General features: G+C 41.2%; 1 long non-coding RNA gene across 1 annotated transcript in view; it reads left to right on the forward strand.

Moving 5' to 3' along the window:
- The first annotated feature begins 596 nt into the window (after positions 1–596).
- The window catches only part of LOC119733304, a 38335-nt gene continuing 16132 nt past the window's right edge, over positions 597–22799 (forward strand). Inside the window, exons 1-2 of the long non-coding RNA XR_005271760.1 lie at positions 597–620; positions 12832–12997. This is a non-coding gene — a long non-coding RNA (uncharacterized LOC119733304). The remainder of the gene's footprint in view (positions 621–12831; positions 12998–22799) is intronic.

Here is a 22799-nt window from a genome sequence, read left to right on the forward strand (position 1 = left end):
TACGGAACCATGTTTAGGATGAGACAAATGATGAATTATTCAAAATGAACCAGGCTGTCTTTTAGGAACTAAACCAATCGAGCTAACGCAAAAATTATCAAGTGGCAAGTCTTGGAACGGCCCTGCGAGCCTACCTTGTTTAAGTTCTAACCCTAGTTTTTCAGAAACCACTTTTGGATTTTGAAGAGCAGATTTTAAATGTGTTGATGTCCTAAAGTTTTGATTGCCTGTAAAACCTAAAAACCAATTGTAAAACCGTGAATTAAGAATTTGTACTTAATGCCATCATAGCCTTGTAACATAGTTTGAAGCACATCTTTATTTACTGGTGTTATTGGTTTGTCCTGGGATAAATGAGGTCTGTCCCCTTCCTGTTCTGCTTTTAGGCTGTGTATAGGCCTCCTCTTAACCCTAACCCTAACCCTAATCCTTTCAGCAAAGTGAGGACCACTGACTGATGAGGGAATTGCTCTACTGAGATGAGGTTGAGCCTGCCTCAAGACATTGTCAGGGCTCCGACAGCCTCATCAAACAGAAACCCGAGGAACCGGAAGCAGGGAGGAGGACCGACAGATGAACGGATGACCTGCTTGCTGGGCTACCCATTACTGATTCTTGAGGTTAGTTTTTAGTTACATGCACCTAAAGAATAAGCAGAAACAAGTAATCAAAATGGGTGATCTGGCGCTCTTCTATGTTCTCCCACAAATAAAGAGTGCTGGTAGTGGGGCACTGCTTTGTGGGGTTAATTCGATCATTTCTTCCCCCCCCCCACCTCTTGCTCTACCTTTCAGATATTTCTTAATAATGATAACCCAGTCAAAACCTAGAAAACTCAGAGTCATTGTGAAGATGTACCCTGGAGGAATGCTATCAGTCAAAACCTAGAAAACTCAGAGTCATTGTGAAGAATTATTTGATATTTTATAATGAGGATTTAAACGTACATACAGACTGGACATTTGTCACAAAATGTCTCTCCCTGTTTATACATTACCCTAATCACATCATAAATTTGAAGCCATTTTGAAAACTGATATTCTCGTTTGACAACAATGTAAAATGGCTTAATAATGTAACTGGAAGTGCCTATTAGAAACTGAATTTGTCCTAAGCACCCTTTTCATAGCAGTGAAAAAAAGAGAAAAAATACTAGCTCATCTTTTACGTTTATATGCAACATCCATAAACTTATGTAATTGGCCCATTAGAACCCTCCGATGCAAACATGCATTCTCAGCCATGCTGTTACTCGGGTCCAAATCAGTCAGGTGACCGTTTTTTTGACCTGATGGAATTCTATACATAGAACTAAATTATTGACCCGTTTTGACTGCTTAAGTAACTGGCCATGAGAATGACTTGACCAACTGTGACCCGTAGAACAGTTGTTGATAATGAATATTTGTTGACTGTTATTGACTCGTTAAAGTACTGTCATAGTCAGTAAGTTGCTGGTATTGACTGTTTGAAACATGATCCCTGTCAAAACAGCTGTGGGTGCTAAATTGCTGTTGACTGTGTTTGACTTGACAGTCCTTCTGATTTGATCACAGGCGTGTGGAAAAAGGCACACAATGGACTTTTCTAGGTGTATATTTTTTCTAGGTGTGTGATTTTCTAGGTGTGTGATCTGTGGTCCAGGGAAATTCAGGCATGCAATTGTTCACACTTCGCGGGAAGCTTTTAGGTGTGCGATGGTGTGGGGGTGTGATCGCACGCCTCAAATCAGAAGGACTGATTTGAGAAAGAGCTGTCCACAGTTGGTGTTTGGTATTGACTGAAACGTGATCCCTGTCAAAAAATCCACCCCCCCCCAAAAAAAAACCTACCTACCCTGTTTTCAAATGCCATGTAATTGGAAGCAGAACTTTTTGGGTGGGGGCCTATTGGTATTGTCAGCAATTGGTAAGTGGCTGGTATTATCAAACAGCTGTGGCTACTGTGTGGCTGTTGATTGTTGTATTAACCTGATAAAGTATTGTCTGCAAGTGGCAGGCATTGTCAAACAGCTGTGGCTACTGTGTGGCTGTTGATTGTTGTATTGACCTGATAAAGTATTGTCTGCAAGTGGCTGGTATTATCAAACAGCTGTGGCTACTGTGTGGCTGTTGATTGTTGTATTGACCTTATAAAGTATTGTCTGCAAGTGGCTGGCATAGTCAAACAGCTCTGGCTACTGTGTGGCTGTTGATTGTTGTATTGACCTGGTAAAGCATTGTCTGCAAGTGGCAGGCATTGTCAAACAGCTGTGGCTACTGTGTGGCTGTTGATTTGTGTATTGACCAGATAAAGTATTGTCTGCAAGTGGCTGGCATAGTCAAACAGCTCTGGCTACTGTGTGGCTGTTGATTGTTGTATTGACCTGGTAAAGCATTGTCTGCAAGTGGCAGGCATTGTCAAACAGCTGTGGCTACTGTGTGGCTGTTGATTTGTGTATTGACCAGATAAAGTATTGTCTGCAAGTGGCTGGCATTGTCCAACAGCTGTGGCTACTGTGTGGCTGTTGATTGTTGTATTGACCTGATAAAGTATTGTCTGCAAGTGGCAGGCATTGTCAAACAGCTGTGGCTACTGTGTGGCTGTTGATTGTTGTATTGACCATATAAGGTATTGTTTGCAAGTGGCAGGCATTGTCAAACAGCTGTGGCTACTGTGTGGCTGTTGATTGTTGTATTGACCAGATAATGTATTGTCTGCAAGTGGCTGGTATTGTCAAACAGTTGTGGCTACTGTGTGGCTGTTGATTGTTGTATTGACCTGATAAAGTAGTGTCTGCAAGTGGCAGGCATTGTCAAACAGCTGTGGCTACTGTGTGGCTGTTGATTGTTGTATTGACCAGATAATGTATTGTCTGCAAGTGGCTCGTACTGTCAAACAGCTGTGGCTACTGTGTGGCTGTTGATTGTTGTATTGACCAGATAATGTATTGTCTGCAAGTGGCTGGTATTGTCAAACAGCTGTGGCTACTGTGTGGCTGTTGATTGTTGTATTGACCATATAAAGTATTGTCTGCAAGTTGCAGGCATTGTCAAACAGCTGTGGCTACTGTGTGGCTGTTGATTGTTGTATTGACCAGATAAAGTAGTGTCTGCAAGTGGCTGGCATTGTCAAACAGCTGTGGCTACTGTGTGGCTGTTGATTGTTGTATTGACATGAGTGATGTTATAGAGTGCAGCGCTACTAACTGGCGGCTCCTCATCATGCTCTCCACCAATGTACTGATTTCCTCTTTCTTAGCGGTGTTTCCAGTCATGTCTTCATGTCAAGTTGAACTTTAGCGCATACTGATCAACATGGTGAGCCAGAATATATGTAACATCATCTGGTTTGGGAGCATTTTAAGGGAGTTTTTCCTTCCTTTCCTGTGCATTTGGGGCTTTAGCAGTTTTTCTGCGCACCAAGACGTCAGGCATCTTTTGTGACTAGTAGATCACACCTTCTGCTGGTAACAATTGGATGTTCCTCCAGCACCAGTGCAGCACTTGATATGCTAATGAACCAATGTTGTCTCCCACTAAATTCAACAATGCCACTGCATATGTCAATGGACTCCTCAATGGCTCCTGCTTCATCCCAGCGAGGCAGATATTCGCCAATACACCTGCACTCCTTCAATAATGGACCCGATCTTTGCCGTCCATGTCCTCTTGCTGCTGAAATCTGCAGAGATATTGGACCCAGAACATGTCCAATCCATCCACCATCCAAATCTTCTGGACCGATCACTGGCACCCGTTGTTTTTGGTGCACTCGTTGTGGATGCAAGGCTGGGATACGTAGGCGCCGATCGACTTACTTCAACTTTGACATGCCCATTGTAATTGGAAATCGCACATCAAGTCAAGACGGACCCCATCACCCTGATTACTTCAATCAAAATTCACCAGCCCGGTATGTAAATTATGCACACAAAACTTGGTTTATCCACATCAGTCTGTGACGGTCATACTAAAGCGTCAACATAGCGTCAACACAGCGTCAACACATCCAAAATGCATCAAAATTGACACAACCCAATAGGTTCAACGTCTGAAAATTGCAATTTTCAGTTCAAGAAAATTACCTCTCCGTGCCGCTCCGAGATCGGCTGCCATGTTGCCTCAGTGGCAGCACGAACCATTCCATTATGCTAAAGGGTGAGAGCGTCGTTCAATAAACCTCAGTCCCTCAGTCTCTCACAGATCAGAGTGCATCCTTCTGCATCAAGGCGCCCTCTGTTGTAATGTCATAACCTACACACCCCTACTTGAAATGGTATAATCAAAGCTTTGTGCAAAGTCAAGATGGCAGACAACGGCCGCGCAAGTTATAGGTCATTTTTTGGCGTGAAAATACTATATTTTTAACAACTAAATGGAAACTCAATCGAATGGAAATTCTCTTTTATTCTATGCTTTGCCATTCTATACCTTTTTTGGTCAATTCAGAATGTGTTTTGGATGTGTTGACAGTGTGTTGACGCTTCTGTCATGTGTTGACGCTGTGTTGACGCTGTGTTGACGCTGTGTTGACGCTGTGTTGACGCTTTTTAGTGCGACCTGTCTGTGAGATCTAAACCCTCATAAACTCAAGCTAGACACTACCTTCTGCATGATTAATGCCCGGTCAATTCGGAACAAGACAACAGAACTTCTTGATTTTGTTTCTGAAAATCATCTTGATATCAGTGGTATCTGTGAGACATGGTTATCCATCGCATCCTCCACAGCATTGATTTGAATCTCTTGTGCGCTGAGATTGAAGGCAACCATCTGTCAGCCCGATGCAGTGTTGCCAGTGTTGTTGTAGTCGAGTACTTTTTTCTGAGTACCAAGTACTACCGAGTACTCAGGGATGTGATTTCTCCGTTTTTTTCTGGAAATCCGGTTTTTGAGGGTTCAAAAGTCCACCAACGTGAATCGTGTGAATCCGTTGAGAAAATAGGGGGGTAGAATGTGCTAATTAATTATTCATAATGAGTTTTGCTTGCCAAAATATCCGAATTTAATTACGGACATTACTTCGTTGATCGATACGCACGTACATATTGAATAACCAATGCGAGAACGAGGTTGAAGACCATGTGTTGCCGTTAGCGCAATCATGTGATTTTTCGCTCGGGTCCGAGGTTGTGATTATTTAGGTCTAGTTCCTGTGTCGGTACCGAAGATGCACGTGTTGCGCTGGTCAGGTGTACAGACTAATATTGCTCAGCGTGCACAACAGTATACAGTACAGTGCAATCGTGTGGATTATGCACGTTGTTTCATGTGCGTCGAGTGTTTGTGTACGCGGCGTGTACGGATGTTTCCAACATGGCTGCGCCCAACAAGTCGATATTGTCGCACGGAGATAAATCAGTGCGAGTGCTTGATAAAGAAGTGAAAAATAAGTTCCGGTGGGAATGGTTTCAGGACTCCGTTATTATTGACGGGCATCAGCATGAATTTCAAGAGTGTTTCGATAAAGACAAGGTTTTTTGCAATGTTTGCAACGACACTATCAACTACGCATCGAGTGGAAAGAAATTGCTCGTATCCCATGTGAAACACCCGAAGCACATCATCATTGAGACTGATTAGTCTGGTGCTTCCAAAGATGGTATGTTCCATTCAGTTGTGGATGAAGCAAAACAAAGATTTGTGTAGAATAATCTTGTTTTATATATTTCTTCATGCTTTTACAATGGTTATTATTAATTACCATGGAGTACTTATAACTACAAATAAGTGACAAATCAATGATGATGGTGATGAACTGAAACAAAATGCAACAAAAGTGAAAAAAGAAAAAACAAAATTGGCAAAATATTTTGGCTGAAATGATGGCCCAGAAAAGCTTAGATTGCACCACAGAGCATCTAAAATCAAAAAATTTTAAGCGGGCCCCGGACCCCACGCCGTAATGGCTTCGCGCTTGCCAAAGTTTGTACCCGTGCATAACATTTTCAGGGATTTTTGTTACATCCCTGAGTACTTAAGTAACCGAGTACAAGTATGAGTACTTGTACCTCCGAGTACAAGAACAGGTCTCCGAGTATGAGTACTTATACTTCTGAGTACGAGTACTTTACTTCCGAGTACGAGTACAAGTAGTTGTATTCCGAATACAGCCATATGGCAAATGGTTAATTGTGCGTAATAATTGGCCCAGACCCATTCAGACCGATATGCAGACCCAATCACGGCTAGCTGTTGTGTTTGTCTGGACGTGCACAGAGGAAATCAGGAAACTTCGATTTCTCCACAAGCCAATCAACCATTTCAAACTGAAAGTATTGATAAAATAAGGCCATGGTGTATAAAGTCAAGCTATACACTTGGTACACTGATGAGGTGTTGCAAGCTAAGCACAGACGAAGACAGCTTGAGCACAGGTGGCATGCATCTTCACTCGAGATTGACTGCCAACTACATCACCAACAATGCCAGCATGTGATCTCGCTGATCCGTAAGGCCAAAAGAACCCATTACTCAGAAATAGTCTCCAAGTGTTCCGGTGATCAAAAACAACTGTTTCGTGTCGCCAACAAGCTTCTCCATAGGAATAAGGAATCATCTTTACCACAAGTACGATTCTGACAAGTCACCGGCTGACCATTTCAGCCGTTTTTTTCACGTCCAAGATTTCTTCGATTCGTGATGCACTACCTCTCCTTGTGCCAGATACAGATACTTCTACCCCCACCCCGCCAACACAAACTACACTGACCAGTCTCCGTTCTGCCTCTCAAGATGAGACACTGCATGACCAGTCTCTGTTCAGCCTCTCAAGATGAGGTTTGTACTGTCATCTTCAAATCCCCAGCCAAATCATGTGACTTGAACCCTATACCAACCTGGCTCCTTAAGCAATGTTCTGAATCCATCGTTCCTGCCATCACCACGATTATCTACCGCAGCCTGCAATGCAGTGTTGGTCCTTCTGTTTTCAAAGTTGCCCACGTGTGTCCAGCATTGTTAACTCCAAAACTACCGCCCAGTTTCCAACTTGCCGTACATCTCAAAGTTACTTGAGCGTGTCGCTATCTCCAGGCTGTCGATGCATTTACGGACTAATGATCTATTGGATAGTCTCCAATCTGCAAATCGTCAGAACCATAGTGTAGAAACATTACTTGTTCATCTGTCCGCGATCACATCCTACGACAGATGGATGTTGGCAAAGTAATGGCGCTTGTGCTTCTCGATCTGTCATCAGCATTTGTCACCATAGATCACGCCATCCTGATCAGTCGCTTGCACTCTTTGGGAGTGCACGATGCAGCCTTGCAGTGGTTTGACTCATACCTTGCAGACCGGCAACAGTCTGTTAACTTCAATGGAGTATTATCTGCTCCTGCCTCCCTTGACTGTGGTGTTCCTCAAGGATCTGTTGGCGGTTCCATTTTATTCATCATCTACATTTTACCACTCGACCAGATCATCCAGAAACACAACCTTCAATATCACTGCTATGCTGATGACATACAGCTGTATCAATCCTTCAATCCATCTCAACCCAATGCTGTGTCTGCCCTGGAGAATCTTGAGGCTTGCATTGATGAGATCAAGACATGTATGATGACAAACAGTCTCAAATTGAATGACAACAAGTCTGAATTTATCCTGTGTGGCTCAAAACAACAACTCGCCAAGTTCAATATCACCAGCATTAGGACTGGAGATTGCCACATCCATCCTTCCACCAAGTGTCGCAACCTAGGTGTCACTTTTGACCCCCACATCGCTTTCAAGTCACTACAAGGAACTTCACCGGACTACATAACGGACATTATCACGAAATATCAGCCGTCACGTAGTCTTCGTTCAGCTGGAGCGCTACAGCTTACTGTTCCCTGCACCAACCACTCTTGGGGAGACCGGTCTTTCTCAAGCGCCGCTCCCAAACTCTGGAACAATCTACCCCTTGAAATTTGCCAGTCATCATCATTGTCTGTATTTAAATCTTCTGTGAAAACTCATATGTTTACCTCATGTTTTTGTGTTTAATGAGTTGATGTTTATTACTTCTGTCACTAATTTCTGTTATTCAAATTTAACTTAATTTATACTGTAATTGTTTTGTATGTATTGTGCGCCAGGAGCGTCTTGCTTGGGGGATATCGGCGCCTTATAAATGTTCATTATTATTATTATTATTATTATTATTATTTCCAAAAATGTGTCAAGTGACACATTTTTGGAAATGTCTGTGAATTGGTCCCCCCCCCCATGCATTGCTATTTGTACTTGGTTTGCAATAGGGCTTGCTCAATGACGTCCAAATCTGTAGGAGAGCTGCAACTGCGTATTTTACGCAATATATCATGCATTGCGCAGTGTTGAAAATGTTCCAAACATGTGCGCTTATTGCTTGAAATGTTTTTCGAATTTCAACGCGGCCGATACGCGTTATGCAATTGGATGCTCAGTATGTTGATGCACGCGGCTGGTCTGTAGGAAATGACATCATTTTACAAGACCTATTGGGGAATGCACAAATGGGTGACAACCTTCTCGCATGCTGCTAATTTCCAAACGTTTGTCAAGTGACACATTTTTGGAAATTTCTGTAAATCCGCCCTTCCCCCATGCATTCTAATTTGTAATTGGTCTGCAATTGGGGGATCCACGAATGAGTGACAACCTTGCATGATGTCAATTTCCAAACATGTGTCAAGAGGCACATTTGTGGAAATTTCTGTTTATCTGCCCCCCCCCCCTATGTGTTCTAATTCCCCCCCCCCCCAAATGTGTCAAGCGACACATTTTTGGAAATTCCTGTAAATCCCTCCATGTGCTCTAATTTGTACTCGGTTTGCATTCGGGCGATTTACAAATGAGTGACAACCTTCTCGCATGCTATCAGTTTCCAAACGTGTGTCAAGTGACACATTTTTGGAAATTTCTGTTTATCTGCCCCCCCCCCCCTATGTGTTCTAATTCCCCCCCCCCCCAAATGTGTCAAGCGACACATTTTTGGAAATTCCTGTAAATCCCTCCATTTGCTCTAATTTGTACTTGGTTTGCATTCGGGTCATTAACAAATGAGTGACAACCTTCTCGCATGCTATCAGTTTCCAAACGTGTGTCAAGTGACACATTTTTGGAAATTGCTGTGAATCCTACTCCCCTATGTGTTCTAATTTGTACTTAATTCACGAATGGTTGACAACCTTCTGGCATGGCTGTCAATTTGCAGAAAAAAAAATAAGATCCTTTCCAAAGATGTGTCAAGTGACACAGTTTTGGAAATTTCTGTGAATCTGCCACCTCCCAAATGCGTTTCAATTTTTACTTAGTTTGCAATTGGGGAATCCTCGAATGGTTGACAACTTTCTGCCATGCTCTCAATTTGAAGAAAACAAAAGAAGATCATTTCCAAAGATTTGTCATGTGACACAGTTTTGGAAATTTTTGGAAATCCCCCAATGCGTTGTTACAATCTGGGAAGCCACAAATGAATGACAACCTTCTCGCATACCTTCTTGCGTGTCAAGTGACACATTTTTGAAAATTTCTGTGAATTGGCTCCTCCGCCATGCTTCTAATTTGTACTTGGTTTGCAATTTGGGAATCCACGAATGGGTCCAAACCTTGCATGCTATTAATTGCCATAGATGTTCATAGGAGTTATTAAGGGAAATTCTGTGAATCTGGCCCCCTTCCCCATTGCGTCAATGGAAATTTCTGTAAATCCCCCCATATGTTCTAATTTTTGTATTTAGTTTGTTATCCACGAATAGTTGACAACTTTCTGACATGCTGTCAATTTGAAGAAAAGAAATGATCATTTCCAAAGATGTGTCATGTGACACATTTTTGGAAATTTCTGTAAATCCCCCCTCCCCATGCACTCTAATTGCACTTGGTTTGCAACTTGGGAATGCACAAATGGGTGACAACCTTCTCGCATTCTATCAATTTCCAAACATGTTTCAAGTGATACATTTTTTTAATTTCTGTGATCCCCCCCCCCCCCAAATGTGTTCTAATTGAGTGGTTGGGCAATAAAATCTTCTCAACAAAATACACTTAGGCCCCAAGCCTCTCTTGATATTCCTCGATGAAATCCGACTCAGCAGCCTGACTCCAAATATATCTCAAGATCCCCTGACTCCTGTCAGAGTCTTAATAATTAAAGATAACAGCTACAACTGATGTAAATCACAGTTACTAACTGTCTAGATATCCGCTCTCCGACTCTGGCTCCCCAAAGTTTTTCTCCCCAAAACTTTTCTCCCCAGCTCAGCTCAGTTCCCAATTTCATCAAGTTGGCTTCCCCAACTCAAGCTGTAAAGATGACACATTCTCTAAGTATCTCAGCTCCCCAAACTGGCCAAAGCACTATGTGTAAATACAGTTAGAGATCAGCAGTAGAGTTCGCAGCTAGCAGTACACCAACACCCATCAAAGAACCGTACCCAGAATGAACAAAACCTGCCCTATTTATACCCTATTGGCCCAGCGCGAAAATCAAAAATACGGGCTAGTAAATAGGCACGCCCATTTTGTAAAAATCACAGTATACTGAATTCACATAGCGATAGTTTCCCCTAAATTGCTCCAAAATTATACAGCAAAATATCACACAAAAAGGCTTAAATTAATCTTCAAGACATTCCTTACAGTAAATCTGTTGTAAAAATGTGAATAAATTATACAGAATCCCCCAAATGCTCACTTTTACAAGTAGTGAATGAATGTAACCTTAAGTTCCTTGAAGAAAATTCAGTGATGTCACAGATATGAATAATCATGAGACAGTCACTGACTTACCCAACCTCGTTCCCATGGGTACGAGATCTTGCTGCGCCATGTTGCTTCCCATCATGCCTTGCGCGATCTTAACCCCTGGAATTGTGTAATTTAAATGTATTGAAATATGGCACATAACTAGGCAGAAGTTTATCCATTTTACGTGCCGACGCCATCTTTAAAATGTTAAAAATTGTGATTTTAAAGAATCCATCCTTTCAAACATAAGGTTTGGATAATATGTTATTGAGCAAAGATTTGATTCGAAATGCGTGCGCAGTACGCTGTGAATAGCCAGTCAGCATCGTTTACGTGTACATCACGGCCAGGGGTAAGTTAAGGAACGCGCACACGCCAATGGAGTCGAGGTTGTGACTTACCAGACGAAATCTGACAGAAAAGTCATCAAAACTTTCCCAACTTTCAAATTGCTTCAAATTAGACAACTTCACATCTAAAGAAGCTACATAATTATTTAGTAAAACGTTCTAATAATATAAATTACTTTTTAGAAGTCTCAGCTTGCTAGAAATAATTTTGAACTTTCAGCCAATCAGAAACATTTTAAGCGCTGCTCAAATGGCAGCCATGTTGGATTTTACCATCACGCTATTTATAGCACAGATGACATGTGTAAACAAACACGTGAGTGTACACACAGAATTTCGGCAGGAAAATACTCAAAACTACCTAGAAATAATACCTGAAATGACAACAGGAATTTTCTAGACCAAAATGCCAGATCTCTAGGAGGATAAAGGTAAGATTTAGAGTAATAAAACTTACGTAAAAAGTGGGATTTGGGGGCATTTTCCAGAAACCTAGTGTGAACTTTTACCATGTTACGAAGATGTCCTAAATTTTGTTACGTCATCATGACGTCATCAAGTATCAAATTACAAGCAATTTCAGAGAAACTTCTGACAAAATAGTTTGGCTGTATCTTTTGAACTAAATAGAGTATCGTGTTCGTTTTTTAGTGAGGTTGTAGACTATGCCGTGAAAAACGGTTCCTGTTCCCAGACACAAAACCGCATGACCTTCATTTCAGGTGTTACCGGAAGTGCAATAAAAATCAAATATAACTCAAAAGCGGAAGCATTTTACTACACACATATTATGAAAGTGAGGAATACCAAACACAAAAAAAGTGTGATGATGTCATCATCCGAAAGGGCGCCCCCTAGCGGCACATCAAATAGAGTTTGCTTTCTTTAATTTTAGAATTTGAAAAGGATCATATGTTTAATTTAATTCTATCATTTGATCCCTGTCATATCTTCGTAGTCCAAGTAATGATATCCATTACAATGTTCACGTTTGGATAACTCTAATGCTGTGACGTCATCAAACCGGAAGTTAGGTGTTATTAATACAAACAATTATATTTCCCATATTTTCATACGTTTTTTTCACTTCACAATGAAAATGCGTCCTCTCCGAACTTTATCAGTATTCACTTACCGCTTTTGACTGATGATGTCATCAAATCAGAAATAACTTTTTTGCGCACATAGAATGTTTACTGAAATTTATCACACTATTAAAGATACATTTTTTTAACAAATTCATTGATTGTACTGGAAGGGATTTAATTTTGTGAACTTTTGTTCTACATAGACATATATTCCTAACTTAACTGGGCAGTGTATAACAGTTCAGTTTGTTCTTGGTTTTCAATTGGAGCATCCACAAATGGGTGAAACCGGCTGAATGAGAATCATGTCCCAAATGCTGATTTGGGGAATGTGTCATGAGAGGGCGCAATTCAAAATATGACTCGGCAACTTTGGCATTTGAGATTTAGAATATTGTGGTTATGTTTGTTCAGTTTTCTCGAAATATAGAGCATTCATAGAGCCAAAACTTAATCAGGTTAGTTATTAAGCATCCTTGTTTAGATGAGCACTAGTTTGCTGGTTGAAATGAAATAAAAAAAATTCACAAATTACACGGTTTAATTGCCAAACATGCTTTCAAGAACACGCTGCAAGAAACAGCTGTCGTATTGCAACTCGTAACTTATTTTCAACTGTTGCCGTAGCTTCCAATGTAGAAACATTTCCTTATGATTACTGTTATTCCTGTTTTGTTATTTTTGCTCCAACAGCTGATCGAAATCATCCAGTCTGAGTTAGTTCTCTTAGTTGGGGAGTTATTTGGGTGGTAACGAAGCAGTGGACCAGGCAATCAGTCGAGCACACCAATGAGACATGGATCAACCTCCACTGATTGACGGAGTAGTGCTGATTAAGATTGACACCATTGATGATAAAGTAAGTAGCAAGTTTATGTTCTGCATGGGCTTTGACCTTGGTTTGATTCCTCTTTTGTTCCATGGTGTAGCCTTAGTTATCCTTGAATGAATTGAAAAGTTTTTGGTTCATATCCTCTGCTTGATCCTCTGTTCTATTGACCCTGAGTCTTTGTACCCCCAGGTGACGATAACGCAACGCCGTGTCCAGTCATGCAATGTCAATTCAGTTCAAAAAGGTAGTCTCGTAAAAACGGATGGTTGAATCGTGACATTATACTTTTTAACAAATTTAAGAATGTGATGACAGAATTTCAGAAAGTTGACTGGATATCGCTGCTAGGCATCATCATGCAGTTTGACTTCACGCCGGTGCCGTGCAAGCGTGAAATTAAGGTTGTGATGCAAGATGTTTTCCTAGGGATATCTTACATTGGGACGATGATGCTTGATGAATAAGATCATTTGGGAGCTCGTTTCAGTCTTCAATCGTCTTTGGGAACAAACTTTTGTGGTACGCTTGTGTGCGGCATTGCGGCGCTGATTTGAGTGGTCGGGCACAACCCAACCACTCTCTGTTATTGTTCTGATAAATCTTTATTTGTTTTCCCGGACAATACTTCTCCGCAGCTTTTCTCCTAAACGGTTCATGATATGAACTTGTAACTTACTTTCAATATATTTTGACCCTCATCCGTAGTGGTGCATATTACTCTGACGTCATGATGATGTCATCGGGTGTCAAATAACAAGCCATTTTAGCTGGAAAAGTGACCAATTGCTTTCACCTATAACTCTTGAACAAAATCATCAATCGTGTTTGTATTTTGTTACCAGATAGACCATGAATTGATAAACATTTTTTTGTCGTGTACGTGAACTCGCTTGACCTTTACTTCCGGTTCTACCGGAAGGTCAAAGTTAGGTGAATTTAAAATGAAGACGTTAGCCTGAAATCAAAACAAAGCAGAATTTCTTCGGTTTACGGTTTAACGGTTTACGGTATGATCCAGAAGCCTAGTGTGAACTGGTACCATGTTACGAAGATGTTATTAATGTTGTTATGTCATCATGACGTCATCAGGTATCAAATTACAAGCGATTTCATGGTAAATTCTTACAAAATAGTTTGTGCTATATCTTTCGAACTAACTAGAGTATTGTGTTCGTTTTTTCGTGAGGTTGTAGACTATGTCATGAGAAACATTTCTTGTCCCCGGACATAAGACCGCTTGACCTTCACTTCTGGTGTTACCGGTGTTACCGGAAGTGCAATGAAAACTGAATATAATTCAACGGCGAAAGCATTTTACTACACACATCATTTTGATAGTGTTTAGTGATGAATGCCAGACAAAAAAACCCAATGTGATGACGTCACAATTAGAAAGGGCGCCCCCTAACCAGTGGCGTAGCCAGGAATTTTTCAGTGGGGGGGGCACTGGGGGGGGGGGGGGGGGGGCTGGAACATTTCATGGGGGGGCGTCATGTAGGGGCGTCAATCGCTTCTCAACAGTGGGCGGGGGGGGGACATACTTTGATCAGAACTGATGCGAGCGCGAAGCGCGAAGCCCTTACGGCGTGGGGGTTCGGGGCCCGCTTAAAGGCCCCGAAAAATTGGATTCTAGATGTTCTGTGGTGTGATCTGAATCAATTTCTTACCACTTTCCTCCATGCTTTAACTAATATTTTCTTAGCAAAAGATAATTATTTGAACATCGTTTTCGAGGTTGGAGTCATTGAATCAGCTATCGGTGTTCTGAGCTATAGGCGTGGGGTTCGGGGCCTAACTATATTTTTGTTTGTAAATAACAACTTAGCCATAGCATATATCGTTGAAAGCAAGTTCACAACTTTCCTCACTTTCAAATTACAAGGCACTTCCGGTTTCAACCGGAAGGAAGGGTCACATGATTTGCACATCATGTGCCCGCTTAAGGGCCCCTTAAAAAAATTGGATTCTCGATGCTCTGTGGTGTGATCTGAGGCAATTTCTTACCACTTTAACCAATAACTAGACACGTTTGTGGACAAACACAGGGCTGTTTCGGTATTTTTTTGTGACATGTGACATGTAAAGTTTCAAGTATAAGTTCCATCCAGGAAGGATGTGTAGTTCTGTTGATAATAACTGGTGGGTATAATATATGATTACATTCCCATAGGGCTTTGAATTTTGATGTTACATGTGATGTGATGACCTCATGATGACGTCACATCAATTTTCATCTATAACTATATTTTTGTTTGTAAATAACAACTTAGCCATAGCATATATCGTTGAAAGCAAATTCACATCTTTCCTCAATCTCAAATTACAAGGCACTTCCGGTTTCAACCGGAAGGAAGGGTCACATGATTTGCACATCATATAAAAAATTAAGAACCTGGATTATTCTATCGATTCCCGCAATCGTTAAGTTCAGGTTTCTCACAGTGGATTTTATATTGATTTTCAAAGATCTATTAATCTTTAACACATCCCGGTCTAGGCACATGCCAACTTTCAACCCCATCGGACCTGTACTTCAGGAGATATGGGCCTTCAAAATATGTTTATTAGGTGTTGGGCCTGAGCCCAACACCTATTGTTATTGTTAGAATTTACTATTTATTTTTTTTTTTTATTTCTCCAAGACACATTCGTTTCCAGAACCGTTTGTCAAAATGAAAACACATATGAACTTCAATTGTCAATACATGAATGCACAACCCACTGAACATGTGCTTTTTTGCAATTACGTCATTATGACGTCATCATGGGTCACGTGACGTCACTTCAAAAAATAATCAATTTTATCTTTGAAATTCAATATAAAATCAACCGTGAGAGACCAGAACTTGAATTTTGCGGGAATCAACATGATAATACATGCTCTTCAATTAATCTTGTGTGCGTAAAATCACATGACCCTTCCTTCCGGTCGAAACCAGAAGTGCCTAATAATTCAAAAGTGGAAAAAGATATGAACTTGCTTTCAACGATGTTAGCCTGTGGGTGGGTTGATCTTTCCAAAAAAAATGATCGGTGACGCCATCAAGTGTTCGAGCGCCCTCTAGCGGCAGGTAAAAAAATGTCCAAAACGCATTTTCAGTTGATGTCTGTGGTGAAATTTGCGGTAATCGCTTCCAAATTAATATACATAATGACCTTAATGCAGACAAGACCTGTGCGCAAAAAAAAATAATTACGTCATCAGACTGGAAGTTACAATGAAAAGAACTCTTTTCCTTTGAAAATTGCTAAAAAATCAACCGTCAGAGATATAATCCAGTTTTGTGCTTCAAATGGCACTTTTAATAATAGGTCTAAAACTTCCCAAGGTTTCGTTACAATAAATTTACTAGAAGATGCCCTGCAGCCCCCTTGAAGTTTGAAGTTGAACACGCCTACGCATTGAAACGCTCATTTAATGCCACATACATTGTGTGTACAGCAAATGGGGATAATTGCGTACAAAGGGAAAACTCTCGAAAAACAGTGTGCTGCGATTGCGTAAAAGGGAACTTCCCCTCATTATGATACTCAAAAATTGGGCTGGCAAAAGTGCCCATTTGGGCGCTTTTTTCAATTGTGCGCTTTTTCTAAAAACATGCGCATTGGGGTTAAGAGGGTATGGCGAGCAATATCTTGAATTGCGCCAATGGTGTGCGACCTTTACTTTTAGAGATATGAGCTATTTCATGGGTTTTTGTAACAATTGTACTTGATAAGTTTACAGTACAGCAGCATACGCGCGTGCAGATCCTCACCTGACTCTTTTTAACTATCCTCTGTATAATAACTCCACGCGCTATTTTTCAACCCTCAACCCTCAACATCAACATCAACAATCAACAATCAACATTAACATTAACATCAACAATCAACATCAACATCAACAATCAACAGCAACATCAACAATCAACATCAACAATCAATATTAACATCAACAAACAATATCAACAATCAACATCAACATCAACAATCAACATTAACAATCAACATCAACAATCAACAGCAACAATCAACATTAACATCAACAATCAACATCAACAACCAACATCAACAATCAACATCAACAATCAACATCAACAATCAACAACAAAAAATCAAAATCAACATCGACAACCAACATCAACAATCATCAACAATGAACATCAATAATCGTTAATCAACAACACCAATCAATTATCAACAATCAACAATCGACATGAACAACCACCGTCAAATTCAATCGACAATCAACATCAACATCATCAATCAACAATCAACAATCAACATAAACATAAACAACCAACCATCAACAATCAACATTAACAATAACAACAACAATCAACAACAATCAACAATCTGAAAAAGCCAAACCTCTAGCCCAACACCGTGTGTTTGTCCTCAAACTCTAGTTTTATATGATGTCATATGTCACGTGATGACGTCATCATGACGTCAAGTGATTTTTCATCTATAACACATCCCGGTCTAGGTACATACCAACTTTCAACCCAATTGGACCTGTAATTCTGGAGATATAGCCCAATCTGTCAGATCTAGCCGAATTCTGCTAGAAAATGGTCACAACATAAAAATCGCATATAATGTCACGTCACATGACTCATGATGACGTCACGATGACGTCAATGTTCAGCACACAACTTCAGGTGCTGGTCGAAGTGTGTGCCAAGTATAAAGGCACTCGGATTGATTTTAGTGCCCAAAGTGCCGGGGACAAAAAAACGTGCACAAATGCTATGGGCAAAATGACTGGAAAAAAAGAGGCTGTTTCGGCAAAAGTGCCGACTATTTAGATTTAGATCAATGATAAATTTTTTTAGAAACTCAAAATCTCAGGGGGGGGGGCGACTGGGGGGGGGGACAAGGTTTCATGGGGGGGGCGGTCGCATGCCCCCCCCCCCCCCCCCCCCCCCCCGGTGGCTACGCCACTGCCCCTAACGGCACATAAAACAGTGTTTGCTTCTATAATTTAAAAATGTTCTGTTCAAATTTCACTAAATCGGCCTTTGATATTGTTTCATGAGCTACAATAACTTGCCAATGTTTCAAATTCATGACGTATTTAGACCGGAAGTTACTTCAATGAGAATTTGAAAACAACCATATTTTAAATTTAATTTATAGGCTATCATTCAATCCATGTCGTATACCTTCGCAGCCAAAATAACGATATCCATTACCATGTTCACTTTTTGCTTCCAAATACTGTGACGTCATAAAACCGGAAGTTAGGTGTTATGATTGCAAACAAATGTTTTCCATATTTTCGTACGTTATTTAACTTCACAATGAAAAAAAAATGCCTGCCCGACCACTCTACGTTTGTAACAACAAACGCGAACCTCTAGTTATGTCTATTTCTTTGTGGTCATTCTTCTGGGGTGATGTAGTAAGGGATGTTAAGGGCAATTTCTTCATAGATGGAGCGGTAAAGCATAGTGACCCTGCTGACTGTTCTGCGGTGTTGGAGGCATGGGCTCACAAAACCAAGTGTTGTATTAGCTCTGCTTGCTATCTGATTGATGTGTTTAAATTTCAACTCCAAGGTATGGATGGTTGGGTACAACAGAAAGGTTGGCATTCATCAATCTGTAGATATTATCATGATGATTTTTGCTTCTTGTCATATGTAGGGTGTGACATTTCTGTGGCTTAAATGACATCTGCCATTGATGAGACCAGCTCACAAGGCTATCCAGATCTTTTTGGAGTTGTTGTTGGTCATTGAAGTTAGCAATGCGTCGGAATAGTAGGCAGTCATCAGCAAATAACTTGATTTTGGTGTCTTTGCTAATGTTGTCACCAATGTCATTGATGTAGAGTAGAAACATCAAAGGGCCTAGTACGGTGCCCTGGGGGACTCCTGATGTAGGGTCTGATGTTTCTCCATCTACAACTACTTGTTGGGTTCTGTTGGTTAACCATGTTCTGATCCATGTCAAGGTGTTACCTCTAATCCCGTAGTGTTCTATTTTATGAAGTAATCTCTCATGGGCTACAGTGTTGAATGCTTTGCTGAAGTCAAGCACCTGCACATCTATCTGAGCTTTGTTATTTTGATCTAGGTGTCGATGGATTTCTTCCATGGTGTTTATGAGTTGGGTTTCACACAAGTGATTAAAGATATGTTCCAGTAATTTGCAGGCTACCCACGTGAGGGAAACTGGTCCGTAGTTGCTTGGTGATGATTGGCCCCTCTTTTTGTATCCAAGGATTTGATGACTGTCACAAACCAGGTTCGACTTAAGAAAAAGTTTTGGTTTCTGGGACACGTCACTTTTTAATGAATATTAATTATAAAGAAACAAAATTGCGCCCTCTTGCGACAATGACAGTTTTGTTTGGATCAAAGTTGGTAAGTGGCTGGTATTGTCAAACAGCTGTGGCTACTGTGTGGCTGTTGATTGTTGTATTGACCTGATAAAGTATTGTCTGCAAGTGGCTGGCATTGCCAAACAGCTGTGGCTACTGTGCGACTGTTAATTGTTGTACATGTGTTGACCTGATAAAGTATTGTCTGCAAGTGGCTGGCATTGCCAAACAGCTGTGGCTACTGTGTGGCTGTTGATTGTTGTATTGACTTGATAAAGTATTGTCTGCAAGTGGCTACTGTGTGGCTGTTGATTGTTGTATTGACCTGATAAAGTATTGTCTGCAAGTGGCTGGCATTGTCAAAAAGCTATGGCTACTGTGTGGTTGTTGATTATTGTATTGACCTGATAAAGTATTGTATGCAAGTGGCAGGCATTGTCAAACAGCTGTGGCTACTGTGTGGTTGTTGATTGTTGTATTGACCTGATAAAGTATTGTATGCAAGTGGCAGGCATTGTCAAACAGCTGTGGCTACTGTGTGGTTGTTGATTGTTGTATTGACCTGATAAAGTATTGTCTGCAAGTGGCTGGCATTGTCAAACACCTGTGGCTACTGTGTGGCTGTTGATTGCATATGGAGAACTAGGGAGCATTTGCTCACTTGCCACTAGTGCAGCTCTGTTTACGTGGGAAGACTGGCTCATATCTAAGAGCTCTCGACAAATTTTCGTTAATCGCATCGCATCATAAAATATAGGTTTTCCTCTTTCAAATGAATATAATTTCTTCATGGTTAAAGGTGAATAATTATGTGCACTTTTTCATTAAAAAACTGGTAACTCAGTGAAAATTTCGCGTTTCTTATGGTGGTCATGGCACATTTCCCCGATTTTTGAGGGTGCGGGTTTACTTCTTCGAACAGCACACGTGTGAACTCGGTCGCATACAATTACCTCGCACGGTTTCTGAAAGATAACACAATCAGCTTTCCATTCATGTAACAACCGTTTTGATTGGTTGAGAAGAACAAGGGGCACTTTCCTTGTCAAATCAGACATCGCTTTTGTTGCGAGGATCGACCTGCTGTTTATGTATAGTCCGGTCAACGCAATGGGGCTGTGCAGGTCGCCGGGTCAATGCACCGTTGTGTGTGACCGCAGAGCATGCAGGGCTTTGATTTTCTGCACATATGGGTGGCAAAGTTCTCCATATGTGTATTGACCTGATAAAGTATTGTCTGCAAGTGGCAGGCATAGTCAAACACCGATTCGAAACGAGATGTAGAGGGCACACTTCAAGTAAGACACAAGAGGGCACTATTTAAATAGAAATATGCCATTTTCATTACTGATGGCTCAAAACCCCTATACCAAACGATTGCTATTATGAACATTTTCTGTGGATCTTGTGATGTTCGTTATAGTGGCATTCCACTGTAGCACTGCTTGTTGGTGAGACCACTACTCCAGACTGGAGCCCCATATTCCAAGATGGGGCGAATATAAGAACAGTACACTGTCAACAAGTCATTGTCGGGCAGACGATGACGTTTGAGGACACGCAGCATATGTAATTTGCTATTTGCTCTCCTAACAAGATCAAGTACGTGTGATTCCCATTTCAGGTCATTTTGAATTAGAATGCTGAGTAATTTAAGAACATTAACACACTGCAACGTTTGGCCATTAATGCTAATTTCATTCATTACTGCAAGATTACGTGAGAAATTAATTTACATTACACACCATTTAGCAGGATTCACTTTCAAGTTATTGTCACTCGACCACTTTACAATATGTGTAACCGCATCTTCCATTCGAGAGGGCTGGTCTGTGCTCTGGGTTTCAATTGGCGTCATGTCATCAACGTATTTATAGGCATTGATACCGTCTAATGCACATGCATCGTTTATCATTGCGAGAAAAATAATAGGGTCCAAACATGTTCCCTGCGGTACTCCAGCATGTAGCACAGACCAGTTGGACATATGCGATCTATACCTTACACATTGTTGCCGCGATACAAGGAAGTTTGTTATCCATGGGATCAGACTTTCTCGCACTCCTAATTTCAATAACTTTGAAACAGCAATGGAGTGGTCTATGCGGTCGAATGCCTTCGAGAAATCTCTGACAAGCAGAGTTGATGTAGATTTAGACTTCTCTGCATTCAGAAATACATTGTGTAGAATGTTTATTATGCAGTGTGAACCCACGTTAAAGCAACAACCCACGTTAAAGCAACAACATCTCCAATGTACCTCTTTTCAATGCAAATTGCACATCAACGACACTTTCTTTGGACAGCTGAGAGTCCACCACTCATGCTGCAAATTTTGTCCATCATTTTGAAATCAATGATGCTCTGCCATTCGTAACCGAAGAGATGTCAATAAGATATCACTAAAAAGCAAATGAACTACCCCTAAAGATGGGCCACTTTGACATTTTTGAAGATCCTAACCTTTACATATTAGCCCATCGTTTTTCGAATTACCATTTTCTGGATGCATCCTGTTCGTATGCATTGCAACCATTAACTGACTTAAATTGTGTTCCAGATGAATTTTGTTTGTTCCGTTCTTCTTTCAACTCAAACATATTCTGAATCCACACCGCTCCCCATTAATGGATCTTTTTCTCACTCTTCAACAGTGAACAACTTTATTTACCGCGTGGAACGTCATCCCACCTCATGAATGGACTCCACCGTGACTACACTTCTTGAGAGGTTGATATTAGCAGTGTTTTCAGCAGACTCTAAGGCCTGAATCTCCATTGGATTGAGCGCTTGAACACTTGAACACTTGACCCGAGTTGACGACCCCAAGGCCTTGACCCAATGGTGCGGACCGACGGAATTGGCCTGAGTCTTTAGCCAACGGCCATGCTCCGAGTAAGTGGCGGCCCACGGAATTGGCCCGAGTCGGCGGCCCACAGCAAACCCCCGAGGTGCCGGCCCTCGGAACGGGCCCGAGTCGTCATCGGCTCACGGCCTCGCGCCGGGGTGTCGTCCCACGGACTTGCTCGAGTCGTCGGCCCACGGCCTAGCGCCGCGGTGTCGTCCTACGGACTGGCCCGAGTCATCGACCATGCCTTGACCCGAGGTGCCGAGCTACGGATTTGACCAGAGCCATCAACCCGCGGCCTTATGACCACCACCGTGAATGCTCTTTGGAATTCTTGTGGTGAGTTTAATTATCTTTATTTTAACACCCCCTTCCTGTGCAAAATATACAGTGCTTGATTTCCTATCACAATATGTATTCAAAGTTTGCATTAAACTCGTTCTCAAATGCTGAACTTTTCATTTCAAAAATTTCAGTACAAAGTTATTGTGTATGTCTTTGAAATGTCAGTATGAAATGGTGTACATAATAGATTCTGATAATTTTAACGATGGCTTTTTATAATTTGTGCGGCGGTAACTGCACGGCCATTGCTACCGTATTGTATCTTGTTCAATCCTGGCAAATGTTAGCCAGGTTGTAGGCCCTTCAGTTTTCTCTGGTGCAAGG

Source organism: Patiria miniata, unplaced genomic scaffold (assembly GCF_015706575.1).
Source record: "Patiria miniata isolate m_02_andy unplaced genomic scaffold, ASM1570657v1 HiC_scaffold_25, whole genome shotgun sequence".
In the NCBI taxonomy this organism is placed as follows: Eukaryota; Metazoa; Echinodermata; class Asteroidea; order Valvatida; family Asterinidae; genus Patiria; species Patiria miniata.